Consider the following 13,472-nt stretch of genomic DNA (forward strand, 5'->3'; position numbering starts at 1 on the left):
TTTGATCTTTCTTTCATTAAATTCCACAGGTCTGTAACCCATCAATATTATTCTTTTTCCCCAGACTGAGCCCGGGCGTCTGATCTTTAGTCAAACAGTGTTCTAAAGAACTCAGTTTTGCTTACATTGAACAAATGTTATAATGACCTCCAACATGGCAGTTGTTTTTGTGGGACAGGAAGCTGTGCTTCATGAGCTGAGGGAAAACATGACAGAACAATTTTCTGTGCAGAAGCTGTAGCCATAGGCAGTGACCTGGAGAAAAGTCACTTACAGTACGCTCCCAAGTTATCATGCTTAGGAGTTTAAGGTAACATTGAGAGTAAAAAATTTTTTTAAAAAGAGTGTGTGTGTGTGTGTGTGTGTGTGTGTGCGCGCGCGCACATGCATGTGTTCAAAGCGTCGAGGAGAAGCTTGACAAGATCGAGTAAAGTTGAAAAACCACAGGAATCGATGTTGTGTGTGAATCACTGATTTCAGTCCCATGTACAAATTCTATAGAGAACCTCTAATTATGCAGCTATGATGAAATAAATGAAATAATAAAAAGAAATTGCTATATTTACCCATTTTGCATAATTTCCTATCTTAATAATTACTTAATCTTTTTTTTTTCAAATTAGAGGTCAAAGAATATACTTTGCATCGACTTTCATTAGTTCTTTGCTTTAAAGGTACTTCTATTGAAGTTATCCAAACACCTAAAAAGAAAACAATATGCCCTTCAAATCCTTCATTCATAGTTTCTAAATTCATGGTTATAATTATTTTTGGAATAATCTGGCATTAGATATATTTAATGCATTGTTATACGACCTTGCTCATTCAGGCCTCCCATTCATTCCACTTCTCGTATACTTTTTTTCCCATGTGAATAGGATGTTCCTCTGGTCAGAGCTGGGATCAGGAAGTGAACTCCTCTTCACACCCCAAATAAAGAGGGAGGTACCGGGAGGCCAGTTATGTCGGTGAGACCTTGTGGCTATTAATTAGTAAGCAACAGTGAGATGAGATGGGGAGACAGAGATTCAAGGCTCTGTCAGCTCCAGGCTAAAGGTTGGTAACCACCATCTTATCAGTTAGATGTCAGGAACTTGCATTCTGAAGGCACAGACTGTTAGAACTATAAACTCAGAGTACAATCCCGGAATCTCCTGTGGGAGGTTTTCAAACAAGAATGTAGACTTTGAGACATAATCCATCTGATGTCAAAGGATAGAGCTGCCCAGAAAATAAATTACCATTTAATTTTACAAAATTCTGTAATGTGCGCATGTGAGTAGGTGCCCGTGTTTGTGCTAATGTGCGTATGTCTCCTCGATCGAGACTTTCAGCTAGAAAGGGTCATTTCTCTTGTTCGAAATACACAGTTAAGAGACCAATTATTGACTCTGCTATAAGAGCAAGGACATTCATATCCCCTTGTCACTGCATTGTACAAAGATGAAAGCAATGCTCATAAAAAATGGAGAACTCAAGAAACCCAATGAGAGAATGAAAAAAGTGGAAAGAGCACTAGTTTGATGAACATGTGTTTCCGTTTGTCCCTCCACCAACTAACAACATGCCCGAGAGTTAAAACCTGCTGGAGAGAAGCAGCCGGCACAGCCAGAGGGCTAGCAGCCCAGCACAGTGCGGGGGCAGAGGCTTTGGTATGAACAGGATTCTGATCCACATCTTGCCGGCCAGTTGGGGGAGGATCACCCCAGGGCCCAAGGCCTCAGGAGACCCTGTCTTGTTCATTCCCTCATTGTCCGTGCTTGCAATCTCGTCTCAAGCATATCCTTGAAGATAAGAGTGCATGCTTCACACAGTGTACTTCTATACTGATGAAGGGGAAAAGATCTCGCAGGGCTGATCCGAAACTTGAGAAGAAAGATGGGGTGTCTTTCAGGGCTGAACATGCCCATAGGAAGGCCCTGGCATTTCATACTCAAATGAAGACCAGTTCAGGGCCCACGGGTGACACACTCTTGTGTGTGAGCTGAGCTCTTATGCTAAGACAGAGCTGGGGTCTCCATCTCCGGAAGTAGCCATAGTGAAGCAGGACAAATTCCGGACATATCGCTGTCTACATAGCAGCAGCAGTTGCCTGGATTATGCATGAGACGCTAATTCATTTGCAATTTCTGTACATTGATCAGTTTAATCGACTTCAGCACCTTTTTTACCTAATCACAAAGTGGAACATGAGGCTCCAGGTAGTAGTCCCTTGACTGGCCCAGAGAGACATTTAGCCCAAGAATGAGAGAACTTCAAGTGTCTAAAGTGTCGTCCGTAATATCATCAGCACCAGGGAGGGGAAGCCTTATTACACAACCAGCTGAAGGAATGCAGACAGCTGGTCAGAGATGATGCTGCCCAACAGGCTCATAGGACTTGTTTCAGTCAGAGGCACTTGGCTTTGTAGATGATGTTACCATTCCAGTCAGTCTCTTCCAATGACCAGACACTGCCTTACCCGTATTTGTCAGGACAGAAATCAACTTCTCTTCAAATGCTGCCAGGGGTCTAAAGGGGGACCCAGCAACAAACCAGTTCCTGTAATTTCCTCAAGATCCTTGTTGCCCACTGCCAACCAGAAGTTGCCTCCTCAGATATCTAAGCCCGAGCAGGACTTAGATGTTCTGGGTGACTGTCCGAAGTACACTCCTTCATCCTTGCTTTTCGATCCTTTACTCACCCTTGAAGATCATTTAGTCAAAGAAACAGCTGAAGGTCTAGTGGATATTCTGGGCCTGAGGTGGATGGCTGGAGATGGGTACAGATCACAAGAGGTCTCAAATTCTGATAAAGCCTCTGAATCACAGCCTCAAAGTAGAGTGTCTACTGCAAATGAGAAGTCAGAACTGTCTTCTGTCAGCTGATAATTTGTTTTGGGAACCATATGACTACAGAGGATTTGAATTTTCCATTATTTCAACAAGTACTTCTCACTATCTCTCACCGAAGGGCAATTCAGACTACGTTGTTTGGGCGATTGATTGATATAGTCAAACATAAACCAAATTTTGGGGGGAGGGGACCAGTAGTGTCTACAAGTCACGGATGTCTTCCCACTCTTTGCAAGGAAGAGAAAGACAGGTGATTCCTGCCAGAATTGCTGGGATTAAAAAGGTATTTGGGACTGTGCCTCATGGAAGAGACATCTTTGTAATGGGAATCCCATGTCTTGAAACAAAACCACATAGGTGTTTAGGTTAAGAGATGTGTACCCTTGGGATATTGATGGAACCCAGAGCCTGTGTTTTAGCCTTTCTTCACCTCTCCCCTGATTGGGTGGTCTGAAACCCCCCCTCCCACGGAACCCTGACCTATATAACCTCTAAGAATAGCCCATAGGACTGGGCTTTCCTTAACCGTCCACCTTGCTTCTAACCAATGTAAGTTTCTGTAGGGGCTATCTTATGTAAGATATAACAAAAAAATAACGTATATAGTTTCTATTAAATGTTAAAATGTTATGAAAATGTCCAAAAACCCTGCTTGAATAAGACAACAAAAAATAAACTGTAAAATGAGAAGATGTTTGATAAAGGTATTGTGGATTCTATAAATTACTGTAATTCTACAATCTAATTTTATTTAATTAGGGATTAAACAGGGCGCAGAATTCCTCTGCTTTCTTTTCTTACAGAATCTCCAGACATCGTCTGCATGAGTTTTAGAGATTACAGGAGAGATTTATCATCACAAAGCAGGCCTAAATAGCTCAGGACCAGAGAGGGTTTTGAAAGGTGGCCAATACTCATGAGGAACATGATGAAATGATTTTAAATAATGCAGTACTGCCACCATGGGGGGACTTCCTGGGCTTGGATGATATAATGCCCAGAAGGTTGCTCCTGTGTTCCTGGAACCCCATGCTGTTAAATAACATTTACTTCAGTTATCTGCCACTATTAGCCTTACCCCCCATTGGTCAGCTAATTAGACATAAATCTATTAAACAAAAATAAATTTCTATGTACTTGGCTATTGCTTACATCAAGCTTTTGCATATTTAAATTATCATCGTGTTTAAGTATGCGATGTAAACTACCTTCTGATTTCTTCTTTATAGATAAAGAGGAATTGAAAAGTGGATAAAGAAAACACATGGTTGACAACAAGGTTTATTTGTTTTGATGCATATGGAATTTGAATAAAGCAGGAAAACATTTTAAGACGACAAGCACATTCTGACTGTACTTATTTTTAGAAATCCCACACATCCTCTGAGACCCAGTTTATACCTATCAATTGAATATGCAACAAAATTGCCACATACAGTCAACGCTGTAGTCTTTGACTATTGCCAGTCCTTCGGCTTGCTACACCATTCCGTGGATCCTTTTTTTTCCAAATATAAATTTATGCCACTGATGTGTCTCATGTTTTCCTCCTTACCCCACTGAAAGCCTGCCACTGTTTACTTAGCCAGAATATGCCCAAAGGCACAGCTCAATTTCTTTCTCCTCCTTAATGATCTGAAATTGAATCTGTTAAGAAAGAGACCAGGTTGTCCACTCAACATAAGAGCATCATGTGATTCCTTAAAAGACTAATAAAATAGGAACTGAAGAATGAAATATGCCAATAGCTACAATGATATTAACAATTAGAATGCTTTATATTTAGAGATTATAAAGTACAGTTTCACTTAAATCTAGAAAGCCCTGAGAAGTAGGTCGAACGGGCAACATTACACTTATGTCTACACGTATAATCTGAAACTTACAGCCATGCGTCTCTGGTCAGTGGTAAAAACTCCGGTAAGTGACAAAAACCAGACAAGAACAGGTTTTTCTGACCTCTAGCATCAATTTTTCCTCAGCAAAAACAGCCACATAAATGTGGAGACAAACGGAGCAGGGTTATTGTACTGTGCCTAACTATGCCTCAACCAGCACCAGAACTTACCTGAAGAACGAGTATTTTTTTTAAAGATTTTACTTATTTATTTGACAGAGATAGAGTGAGAGAGCACAAAGCAGGGGGAGCAGCAGAGGGAGAGGGAGAAGCAGGCTCCTCACTGAGCAGTGACCCTGATGTGGGGCTCGATCCCAGACCCTCAGCTCACGACCTGAGCCGAAGGCAGGTGCTTAACTGACCGAGCCATCCAGGCTCCCCGAGAATGAGTATTTTTCACAAATATTCTCACCTGGTCTAGGGTCATAGCATCAGTGCTTCTAGGTGGTAACCAACCTTCCCTCTCCTTGCCTTTTTCTCTCCGGCATGGTTAGAAGTCAGGACTTTGGAGACAGACAGATGTGAGTCCATGTTCTGGTTCCGCCATCACTAGCTGCATTACCCCAGCCCGGTTACTGAACTTCTAGGCCAAAGTCAATGTCCTCAGCTAAAGTAGCAGTATATGCAAAGGGCTTAGCACAAGGTAGCTGATGTGAATAAATATTAGCAGTTATGATAGCAATGTTTTTAAATACATGCAGTTGGTGTTGTAATTAATAAGGTATCATTTAAATTGTAAATCAATTTAAGTAAACTTTCTCTTGGTGTGTATTTTCTCATTCACAGACACCAATAATTATGACTATCCTATAAAAGAGTTTATCATTTTATTATTACAATTATTTAAATAAATCACAATAACCTAACAGGTTGCAATACATTCCTCTACCCCAAGGCAGCTACAAAATTTTTATTTTAGGTGTATGACTATATACCCTATGAGTGACATGCAGACTGCTGAGTAGTCGGGCTGCCCTGCTTAGTTGTAATGTAAGGATATTTTCAAAATGCCTCAGTGGGAAGACACCATCAGAAAATTCTGATAAAAACTTTCAGGACAGCAAAGAGGCTGACAGTGCATTATTACACTCGGCCAGAATTATCGCAGCAAATCAGCGCGCAAAGTAACTGGTGAATGAATACTTAAAACCCAGCCCGCGTGTTTTGTGCAAATATGCAAAAATGGTTAAACTGATTAATGAATTTTCATCCTTGCACACACCAATTCACAAAAACATTCTCGAGGAAAGCGGGCACTAAGTTTCTGTGTGGCTTGTAACTATGAAAAGAAACACATTTTTACAGAACGACCTTTCAGGGTTGCCAGCTAGTTGGGATACCAGCAGTTTGGTAAATAAACACCTGCATATTCTTTGCGTAGGCACTAAAACACGTGATCAATATAAACTCATTCAACACATATTTACTTAGAATTTAATATATGAGACTTAAGGTCTTAAGCAATAGATACGCAGTAGTAGATGAAACAAATAAAAGTTCCTGCCTAATGGGGGCCAGATAGATAATACACATATACTTAAAACATACATGCCTTGGCGGTGGGGAAAAACTGAATAAACCTAGAGTAGAGAATGGGTCAAGTCAGGCTGGCAGGGGCAGGGCAGGGGCTAGCCATTTTATTTATATATTTATTTATTTAGATTTATTTATTTGAGAGAGAGAGAAAATGTTAGGGGGCAGGGGGGTGGGGGGAAAGAGAGAGAGAGAATCTCAGGCAGACTCTCTTCAGAGCACGGAGCTCGATCCCTCCACTCCGAAATTGTCACCTGAGGGCAAACCAAGAGTTCAATGTTCAACCAATTGCACCACCCAGGTGCCCCGTGGAGGGCTAGCAATTTTAAATATCAATCAGGGAATATACCACTGATGATATTTGAGCAAGGACGTGAAGGAGTTGAGGGAGGTGCAGATAGTAGTGGGAAAGGTGATCTAGGCAGAGGAAACAGAAAATGGAACAGAAACATGTTTGTGGAATAGATCGAAATCCCTTCGGGGCGGAGTTGAGCGACTGTGTCAGAGGACTTACTGCAAGATGTCATCAGACAGGTAGAACCTTGTAGGTCACTGCGAGGGCTTTGGTTTTTACTCTTTTTTTTTATTATTTTTCTAAGACTTTATTTATTTTACTCGAGAGAGGGAGAGAAAGGGAGAGGGGGTGGGACAGAGAAGCACAAGCATGGGGAGCAGCAGAGGGAGAGGGAGAAGCAGGCAACTCACCGAGTAGGGAGCCTGATGGGGGAATCGATCTCAGGACCCTGAGATCATGACCTGAGCCAAAGACAGACACTTAATCGACTGAGCCACCCATGTGCCCTTGGCTTTTATACTTAAATGAACCGCCTCATCCACATACAAAGTCCATCTCAGTGAGGCAAAACTACAGACAGCCGCCTAGAACGAATGTTTGTCTGCCTCCCTTAACAATCTACACTTCCGACAGAGTCTTTGCTAAAATTTAAATCCATTCCAATTAGTAGTGGTCACCACTAAAAACGGAGAACCAGCTGTTCCCGGACCTTGCATTACAATGCTCACATATAATATCCTCCAGGTATTCTAGCCTCTCTTTTCACATTAATTAATGCCAGACTTTCACATTTGAATATGAGTATTATTTTTACTCAGGTTTTGAGGAACATTATCATGTTTTTACTGCGAGAGCTTTGGCTTTTACTCTGAGTGTAACAGACCGCCATTGGTAAGTTCTCGGAAAAACAGGACCTGATCTAACACTTGGTGTATGAAGGATCGCTGTGTCTGCTGTTTGAAACAGAGTGAAATGAGAAATGGCTGGGACGGAAGCAGGAAGATTACCGTGGAGACAATGGAAATATTACAGAGAAGAGGTGTTTCCGTACCAGTCCAGACGGTATCCGTGAAGGGGCTAAGTGGCATCTACCTCTTCAGGGTAGAGAAAGGGTGATGTGAATGTGGATATTTAGAACCTGTAGAACAGAAGGGATGGCATTGGTCTGAACCAATATGGCAAACACTGTGAATGGGCAGATTTTTAAAGAACAAAGATCTTGGATTTGAACATTTTAATAATAAAAAGCCTATTAGACATCTCTATAAGTGATGATATTACATAAGTAGTTGGGATAGAACTCTGGACTTTTCAGGAGAGGTCCGGAGCAGAAATAAAATTTGGGAACTCGGGCGCCTGGGTGGCTCAGTGGGTTAAGCCGCTGCCTTCGGCTCAGGTCATGATCTCAGGGTCCTGGGATCGAGTCCCGCATCAGGCTCTCTGCTCAGCAGGGAGCCTGCTTCCCTCTCTCTCTCTCTACCTGCCTCTCTGTCTACTTGTGATCTCTCTCTGTCAAATAAATAAATAAAATCTTTAAAAAAAAATAAAAAAAAATTTGGGAACTCATCAACATATGCATGATTTTGAAAACAAAACTGTATGGAATCTATGGATGTAGATAGAGGAGAGACCCAAAGATTGAGAAGTATGGTGTTTCAACAATCTGAGGCAAAGGATGCCAGGAAAGGATAAGGAGTGATCCATTCTGAAGAAGGGAAGCGAGCACTGCTTGAAGACACGTGCAGAAGGTGTCTCAAGGGTGAAGAAATGTTCAGTCACGTCAAGCCCTGCTTATGGGTCAAGAAAAAGGAGACCAGAGAATTCAATATTGGACTTAGCAATGAGGAGGAAGCATTAATACCTGTGGCATTGACAAGAACATTTTATTGACATTGACAAGAATATTTTATTCTCAGCACAAAGCTGAGAATAAAATATTAATTAGAGTGATTTTTTTTTTTCAAATGAAAGAGGAAGAATTAAAACCCCAAGTAGCAAGGAGCCTTTTGAGAAGCTTTGCTGTAAATGTCTCAGAGAAATGAGAAAATATATTCCCCAAGATTGGAGTCAAGCATGTTTTGGTTCTCATTATGTTGAAGATGAGGTGACTTCATGCTTACAACCTGTGCCTACTGAAAAAAAAAAAGAAAAGTATATATGCTGACAGAATTTTCCCCTAGAGAGACACTGAGAGGGAGGACCTGAGCTATAGTGGCTTGTAAGGGAACAAAGAAGGGACGAAGCAGTCACTGAGCACAGGGATATCCTTCAATAGCAAGAAGAAAAACATCCAAGTATGAAGACAAAGATGCAAATGATAAATGGAAGATGTGATAATTTGTGGAAGTTCTCTGCTGATTCTTCTGGGATAGAAGAACTTTAGAGGAAAGAAGTAATACTAGATTTGTGTTAAGTTTAATTTCTTTTAATGGAATATACACATAGACCTGCACAAAGCTTATAGAGAAAAAAATTAAAGAGTATTCGATTGGCAAAGAAAAAGAAAAACTTTTCAGAGGATAAGGGGAAAATCCTCACTTAATATATGAAGTGACAATTATTCCTAAAACCAATGAAATTTTTGAAGGGGTCAGCGATTTGATGCATTTAGATGAATTGTTAGTTTGAGAATGGTGGCTAAGAATTAAATTTAAGGGGATCCTGGGTGGCTCAGTCAGTTGAGTGTCTGCCTTCGGCTCAGGTCATGATCCCAGGGTCCTGGGATCAAGTCCCTCATCAGCCTTCCTGCTCAGCGGGAAGTCTGCTTCTCCCTCTCCCTTTGACCAAACCCTCCCGCTGCCTGCCCCACTGCTCTCTCTTGCTCACTCTCTCTCAAACAAATAAATTATATCTTTTCAAAAAATAAATTTAAATAAAAACACTGATCTCAAAAAATTAACATGAAGAACATTTATTTATTACATGAATTTGGGACACAATTTGAGAATTAGTAGAGATTAGACATTTGTCTTAATCTTTCAAGGCTTTGGAGAAAAAACTGAATTTTGGAAAAACAAATTATGCACAGTGTAATTCAAGTAAGATTTGCAAATAAAATGCAAACATCATAAATTATTAAAATATCTCTCATATGGGAGAATTACATTTATCAAAAGTTTGAGAAGATCATGTAGATTTTTTCTTTGATTTCAGTTGTCATTATTTTTAATTAGTCCCTCAAAGATGAGGAAGGTTTTATAGACATTTTACAGATTATACATACTCTTTATGGCACTACAGGAGTTAACCACGCTTTAATGATGATGAAGTAGTTTTGAGGGGAAAAGTAACTATTACTCATCTTGATTATATATTTCATCTAACATAGCTGTTCTTAATGAGTTCTAGATTCATTTGTAAAAATCAAACCTCCTTTGGAAGATTGGAAAGTCTACATATTTAAGACAGCAAAAGGCACAAGGACACAGACTAAAAAGTTAATTATTTAAGAATTGGTTTCAGTGTTTTTAAATCAATTACAGTATTATGGGGAAAAGTATGCAAAATATACAGGAGACCATTCTGAAAGGAAGATTTTTTTTTACAGATTTTATTTATTTATTTGACAGAGAGAGATCACAAGTAGGCAGAGAGGCAGGCAGAGAGAGGGGAGGAAGCAGGCTCCCCGCTGAGCTGAGAGCCCGATGTGGGGCTTGATCCCAGGACCCTGGGATCATGACCTGAGCCGAAGGCAGAGACTTTAACCCACTGAGCCACCCAGGTGCCCCTGAAAGGAAGATTTTAAAAATTATTAAAAATTATAATTTTGTTTAGTATTTCTTTATAATTCTAGCTATATTTATACAAAAACTAAAAATAAAATATTTCAGTTGAAAAACTGTAATACTGTTACATAATGAATACCTCACAACATATATGGAAAAACAAAGAACACACCATTAACAGGATGTAAAACAAAGCAAAACTCCCAAAGCTGGTTCAAAATATGGACTTTGGAATTCTTTACTGGAGCCCCAAGTCTACCAGTTCCTGGTTCTGTGACCGTGAAAGTATACTTAATCTTTTAATCTTTCCTTCTTTGTTATGTCACATGTAGTTCAAGAAATTAAAATAAAAAATAGAAATGAGAAATACTATTAGGAGTAAAAGGCTGTTGCTGAGTTAGCTCATGTATAGTACACAGAATTTTAAGATGGGCTCCATGATCCCTACCCCTGAGACTCCTGTGCGTAATCCCTATTTCTAGCACCTTACCTAGAGTGCTGAAAGAAACTGGAATTCAATTCTGGCAAATAGAGTTTGGCAAAGATGAAGAGAGTTTTTGGATATAATATAGAACCCTCAGTAATTGACTCTGAATTTATCAAGAGGGAAATCATCTTGGATGGGCCTGACCTAATCAGGTGAATCCTTTGACTAAATGTCCAGGCTTTATGTCATTTTGTTATGCAGCAATAGAAAACTAATATACTATTATTTTAACCTCAGCCATATTTGGAAACTCTCTATCAAAGCAACAACAAAATTAAGGTAGGGAGAATGAATTCAAGAATATTTTGAAACTAATTAATGGACACATAGGAATTCATTCCATCATTCAACTTTTTTATATTTGAAAATCATAATGTATTTTTTAAAGATATTTATTTATTTATTTACTTACTTATAAAAAGTGTGCAAGAAGGGGTAGGGGCAGAGAAAGAGGGAGGATCTCAAGCAGACTCCATGCAGAACATGGAGCCCACTGTGGGGCTTGATCTCAGGCTGAGATCATGATCTGCGCTGAAACCCAGAGTTGGAGGCTCAAGCGACTGAGCCAGGTGCCCCCATAATGTAACTTTTTAACCACAAAAAGAAGAAATTGAAAGGAACTTATTATTTTGGTTAATATTTATTTTGCATGGTGCTAATGATACAAGATATAAAGACCAATCTGTTAACATTCCTACAGAGAGCAGATAAAAAGCAGATAATTTTAACATATTGAAAGGAAAGTGTAAACAAACATATGATTCCAAAGATGCGTGACTTTAATGTATACAGTGACAATTAACAGCATGAACGAGAAAAGAGCTACACATGTCAGAAAAAGTTTTCAAAAGAGAACTTCTGAACCAATTAATTAAACATCTGAGGGAACACCAAAGGATTTGTTAGAAGGGACATAGAGAGTCCTAGCTGGTTTTAATTTTAACTAAGATTGTGTTAGTTTTGCTGTAATCAAGATTTCTCTTGCTTCATACCTATTAAGAGCCAGGGTGGAAAAAAGACTATATATTGCTAATAAGTCTACGGCTTTAGTAGTCACAGCTCATCTCAACCCAGATCACTGAGCCAACTCTGAAAGACCACAGAACTCTGTTTATTCTCCCAAAGTCATGAATAGACACCTGCCATCTGGTGATAAGTGCTTCAGGGGTAGACTTGCAGTACCTCTGATGCTCAAGGTAGAAGAATTTCCTGTTGTAGACTTACAGTATTTTACCATGAAACAAAGAAGAAAAGCTGATGCTGATGGGAAATTTGGTAGAGATAAATAATTTTGTGTGTTTGAGAAAACTAGGAATTGCCAGTTCAGAAAAAAAAAAAAAGAAAAATATTCCAGAGCATTACCAATCAAGGGGACCCATAAGACGAATGACGGAGTAAAGATCCAGAAGCTTGATAAGATGACCTTTACGAGCACTTTTGAGTTCAGGAAGCTCTGATGCTAGCATCTGGTTCATGCTCTTGACCAGCTGAGAGTTCAGGACTATGGCGAGGCTGATTTATATGAGTAATAACTGCCCAGTGCCCTTGGCTTTCTCCTTGCCTCTTTCTCTGCCTGGACCTTTATCCTGTTTCATTTCTAGCTCTGAAATCTTTTTTTTTTTTCTCCCACCCATCTTTTGTTATAATAGCATTCAAAAAGTTTGAAATAAGGCAGGTTTTAGTTGAGTCTGGATTCCTAACTGTACTCTACTAGCTTTCCTTTGGATGGACCAAAGAGCTCCATAATATACCCTCTTGCCTACTGGAGGACCACCAGACTCCTCCCCTTCCCACCATTCTAATCATGGTTCTTTGTGCTAAGGCATCCCCCCCCCCTCCTTGCTTAGAAGGAGCTCCACAGAAACAAACAAATAAAAACCTTTTCAATCTACTATGACAAAAATGAGTGGTTGTCAGTCCTCTGGTTGAACTCATGTTGTCTTTGTCGTCTTTTCCATGACTATATCCCTTTTTATCTGCATCTTGCATTAATATTTTTGCCCAGCTCCCTACACACTCCCCCGACCCCCATGAGAATAGTGCTTTTATCTTATTGTTATAGAAGCAGAACAGTGCAGAGCTCTTAGTCAGGACTCAGTACATACGAATTCACTCATTATCCATGGGTGCTACATGGCGTCGTCAACTAGGTAAGGTTTGTTTTTAAGTTGTGACTGGTATGTGTTTGACATCTGTTCCTCCTCGTACTCAGCTGCACCACTAGGAAAGAGTTTCATTTCCTCTTTGAATGTGTTTAGTATCTAAAGCAAAATGTCATTTTCTTTCCATTTCCTCTTTGTTCACGTTGTAATTAGAGGACATTCTGTGAAACTGGTGTAAAAAACGGTGATGACTGAAATTGCTGATTCAAAGTGTAGTGAAGTAGGAAAAACAAATGAATGGTTCTAAGGCATCATGCTGGCCTTGTCATTAACAAACTGTATGACTTTTGGCATTTCAGCCTTCTCAGGTTGTGTGTGGGTGTAGGCATGAATGCATGTGTGTCTGTGTGTGTATCTGTGAGTTCTCTCTTCGGCATAGCATCTTGTGTGAGAAAGACAGTGGGGAAGCACTGGAGTATCGAAACTGGAAAGAAATGTCAACATCATGATGACTCCTAATGGTCTTACCAGGTGCTTTCAGCCAACCTCGTATAATTAATCCAAAAGGACACTAACATGCCTTAAGAAAAACCCCCTTT

The 13,472-nt window shown here is 39.9% G+C and overlaps 1 protein-coding gene and 1 pseudogene across 1 annotated transcript in view; one reads left to right on the top strand and one right to left on the bottom strand.

Moving 5' to 3' along the window:
• Window positions 1-13,472, bottom strand: part of CNTNAP2 (contactin associated protein 2) — a 1,928,204-nt gene that overhangs the window by 1,729,956 nt on the left and 184,776 nt on the right. The gene's annotated exons all lie outside the window — the stretch shown is intronic.
• Window positions 1,655-2,867, top strand: LOC116873128 (annotated as a pseudogene).

This window comes from Lontra canadensis, unplaced genomic scaffold (assembly GCF_010015895.1).
Source record: "Lontra canadensis isolate GAN:19392208 unplaced genomic scaffold, GSC_riverotter_1.0 scaffold2, whole genome shotgun sequence".
NCBI classification, from domain to species: Eukaryota; Metazoa; Chordata; class Mammalia; order Carnivora; family Mustelidae; genus Lontra; species Lontra canadensis.